The sequence below is a fragment of the Juglans microcarpa x Juglans regia genome, chromosome 2D, assembly GCF_004785595.1.
Source record: "Juglans microcarpa x Juglans regia isolate MS1-56 chromosome 2D, Jm3101_v1.0, whole genome shotgun sequence".
Lineage (NCBI taxonomy): Eukaryota > Viridiplantae > Streptophyta > Magnoliopsida > Fagales > Juglandaceae > Juglans > Juglans microcarpa x Juglans regia.
In genome coordinates, this window is record NC_054596.1 from 22188620 (window position 1) to 22193612 (window position 4993).

Sequence of the window (4993 nt, forward strand, 5' to 3'; positions counted from 1 at the left end):
GACAAGGCTCCATTCACCATTACGCCTTATGTCACGTCATATAGCTCAAGACTACACCCGAGCTATACCATGACCTTGTCACGTCACTCGACATCCTGTTACGTCACTTCTATGCCAACTTCTAACTCATCACGAGTACGGTTCCTCACGTACTCCCGTCACATCGTGACATCTCGTCACGTTCCTGTTGCATCATTCCAAAGCTAACTTCTTATCCATCATAAGCATGACTATTAATAACCACGTCACTTTGTGACGTTGCCCAATCGTGCTTCTGTTGCGTACTTTTATACTTGTTCTACTACTTCACGCATACTTCCAGCCGTAAGTCAATCACGGTGACACTTGTCACCTCAGACTACAGGCTGCACCATAACTACTTCGGGACATTGTTCCACAATTCCCGATACTATTTATCACGTTCTACGCCCATCAACAGTACAACCATCATTATCTCTGCGACACGTCACAGGGAGTGCCGCTGCCTCATGGAGTACACTCCACGTATACCCCCTTCACATACTCCATTTACATGCACTACGCCACATCACCCTTATGACATCCTCGCCATATGGTGCATCAATCCACCATATTGAGTACATTTCACAAGTACTCCCTTCATACACACCACGCCACATCACCATTATAGCGTACACGCCATATGGTACATCACTCTACCACATAGAGTACACTCCATATGTATTCCATTTACACACATTACGCCACATCACCGTTATGGCATACCTGTCATATGGTGTGTCACTCCACCACATGGAGTACATTCCACATATACTCCCTTTATACACACCACGCCACATCACCATTATGGCATATCCGCCATATGGTGCATCACTCCACCATATGGAGTATATTCCATATGTACTCCATTCATACACACCACGCCACATCACCATTACGGCGTATCCGCCATATGGTGCATCACTCCACCATATGGAGTACATTCCACATGTACTCCCTTCATACCCTTTACAACCCATCATCAATATAGCATACCCGCCATACGATGCATTACTCCACCACATAGAGTACACTCCGCGTGTACTCCATTTTCCATACGTTATGCTACATCACCACTACGGCATACCCGCCGTATAGTGCATCACTCCATTACATGGAGTACACTTCACGTGTACTCATCTCGTTCCACAATACACCAGGAGGGTATATTTTACATATACTCTTCTTATCTCATACTACACCACACACAGAGTATACTCAACGTATACTATTCTCACTCCACATATGCCAGGAGAGTATATTCTACATATACTCTCCTTATCCCACACTATGCCACACACAAAGTACACTTAGCGTGTACTGTTCCCACTCCACATGCCACGATATTCATACAGCACATGCCCCACAACTACACTGCACAACACAACGACGCTATCATTACGGCACAACTCCACAACTACATTACACAGCACAGTCCACAACATTTCACACATAAGCCCAACACTTCACATACACGGCACATCACATCACCACACTACACAGATATGCCCAGCACTTCACAGCGCACTACATAGCGCATCTCAATACAACCCAGGCATTCCCCTAATACTAACAGCACAGTCCACAACTTAATCAACTAATCAATATCTAACATAATTAACGAGGGATAGAGAGTTATACCATCGACGGAATAACTCGTGCGTTGCTCGCTGATCGTCACAGTCGATGATGTTGGAGAGGTCGTACGTGGCGGCTAACCCACGTACGTTGACTGTTTGGGCGTTTGGATAACTAAGTGGAAGGGCTCGTGAAGGCCTCGTGATGGTGGCTATGAAGGGTGGTACACAGCGTACCTAACTGTGTACAGTGGCGGTCAGTCACATGCAATGATTGTCCATCACGTGCAGTGATTACCCACCACATAAAGTGGTGGTTTGACCCTAGGGCTCGGCTAAGGGAGGTGCGGTGGAACTCGTGGTGGCGTCGAGGTGGCGCCACGGTGGCGGATCTGGCCGTACAGTGGGTGAGAGGCCGTGGGAGAGTGAGAGAGAGTGTGCGTGAATGGGTGACAGATCGGGGCCGTGGGTGGTTGATATAGCTTGATGGTGGCCTGAAGGTGCCGAAGAGGGTGGTTACCCACCGTGGGTGGCGGTGCACGGCATGCAACCCGTGTGTGCGAGAGAGGGAAGCTCGTGCTTGGAGAAGAGGCTATGGGCCTCGGGTCACATGGAGGAGGAAGAGGATGAGCTATGGTGGCTCATGGTGGTGCCTGGTGGCCGTGGGTGTCGCGCATGGTGGCGCACAGTGGAGAAATGAGTTAAAACCCATTTCGGGTACTTGCTGTGGAAGGAGAGGGAGGGCTGCGTAACAGGGGTTGGCTTCGGTAGAGGATGATGGCCGGTGGGAAGGGAGGTCGCCGTGGGAGAGGTGGCGCCGTTGGGCGGCGCACGGCGGCGCTACGTGCATCAAGCCCATTCAGACTTTGCACTTCCAGCGGAGAGGAGGAGAGAGCGTGAGAGGGAGAGGTTGCTACGGGGAGGCTCGCCGAAGGAAGGAGGAGCTGATGGTGCCGGCGGCGAGGGCTGCCGACGCACGGCGGCACCGGGCTGAGGCATGGAGTAGTTCGGCGTGCGAGAGAGGAGTGCTGCATGCTGTGCAAGCCGAGAGGGAGGAGAGAGAAAGGGGAGGGAAAAGTGAGGGGAAAGAGAGAGGGGTCTGAGTATTTAACCCAGTTCTTTCGTCTTGGGGTCCTCAAAACAATTTAACGTTAAGATATTAAAATACTGATTTGAAAATGTGTAAACATTAACTTAATTAAAAGCACTCAAAGGAATTAAGGTAAATATTATTTTAAACTAACTTTAGTTTATAAAATAATATTTTTTCATCATTAATAAAATGATGAAGTCTTATTTAATATCTTTAAAAGGATGAAACCATTTAATTTAATTAAAGCTTTCAGCATAATTTAAATCTCATAATATTTTAAATAACTGGAATCATTTTAATAATTAATATTAAAATGATCTCCGACAATTGTAATATTTTGGAGTTTATCAAAATATTATAATTGTCTCATTTAAAAATAAGTTTAACTCAATGATACTGGAAATACTTCATATAAATATTTTCAGTACATTTAAACACTGGGCGTACTTTAGAAGTCACCTAATATCTCGAGAGGCACGTCGTCATGGTTCGGCACACATGACAATGCTCACAGTCGCCAAAAAGAATGGTAGACTGTTGCATAATTCCGTCATCGAAATTTGCTTACGTCAAAAAGGAGGAACCTTACGTAAGAAAGAGAGAAGCTTACGTAAGAAGAGAGGAGCGAAGGTTACAGCTTATGCTAAGATGGACAAATCTATGACCTATGATCGTGGCCATGGCCCGCGAGTCTATGAACATATTTGAAGATTTGTAAGGTTACTACTTGGTTTGATTTGATCTATAATTTATAACTTTGTTTTTGTTTTTTGTTGAATTTGTGAGACTTTTATGATTAAATTAGATTTTGTTGGACTTTTTATGTGAAAAATGTGTTGTTGGATGGGGTGACCAAACGATAGTGACGCCAATCCGCTCGCCCGACAAGTGGATGTAGGTCACTTTGCCCAAGCAGGAATGGGGTGCGGGATGGGTGGCCACCCATTCGTATAGGGTAGGTAGCACCCCTACGTTAGATCAATTTGGTCAAACTCGAATTCTGTTCGATTCATTTATTAAATGAGTCATTTGTGGATACAAAATGATGATCTATTATTAAATGATACAATTCGTGTAAAACTCGGCTTAACTCGTATAAACTTGACTAATTCAGCATTTATTTTTTTATAGTAATATATATATATATAATTTTAAGAAAAATACTTCAAATATTTATAGAGATTAGAGTTACTAATACTAAATATAATCATTGATATATGCATATATAACTTGATAAGGATATTAGTAAAAAGTCAAAAATTATAAATAAAGTTATATAATACAATGTAAAAGAACTATTTTATTTAAATAAAGTGACTTACGAACAAGACTGTACTCACTTGAATATTAAATAGAATAAATATAGATAAAAGTTACTATTAGGAGTATCTATTTTGTACACATAATGTGGTATCATCTAAACTATATATTTTTTCAAGTGAGTGTTGGAAATAATTAATTAAAAATAATCATATAATGAGTATAAAATATATATTACTATATTAGCTTCTCTCTAATATTATTCTATTAAATAAGCTGCTCACGAATATAAAATGCAAAAGCTGGCTTTGCACTCGAATAGATGTTAAACCAATAAGATTTTGACCATCGACAGTTCGTTGAACACAACTCACTTGCACATATTACCCTTATAAAAAAGAAAAAGAAAAGAAAAGAAATATACTTAAATTTGGACTTTTTGTATATTTGAAATGAAAATGAAAAATATATTTCATTGTAGATCAACTCTACTACAAAACGGGAACTACTGCATCCGAATTTAGGCTTGGTTAATTTTTACGAATGAGATGAGGTAAGTTAAAATTAAAATTAAAAATTAAATAAAATATTGTTAGAATATATTTTTTTAATATTATTTTTATTTTAAGATTTAAAAAAATTAAATTATTTATATTATTTTAAGTAAAAATTTAAAAAAATTATAATGATTAAATAAGATGAAATGAGTTATGAAAATAAATTAGGTTTTATTTACTTTTATTTTATTTTAAATATTTTCTAAATCTCTTTAAACATTTAAAAAAATTAACAAACACATTAAAAAAACACTTGTTTAACCTATATATTAAGTACAAAATCGGAATAGAAAATCGGTAGCTTCTGGAGAAGCATTTTCCTAAACAATATTATCCATTTTCCAATCCATCTGGCAGTTTCGGTATTTCTCTGCCAACTGATCTGGCAGTTGTCAGGCAATAAAGTAAGAATTAGCGTATAAATGATTGCATGTTATACCAATTTCAAAGAAAAATAATTTTCCACACTAAATAACAGAAAATGTTTT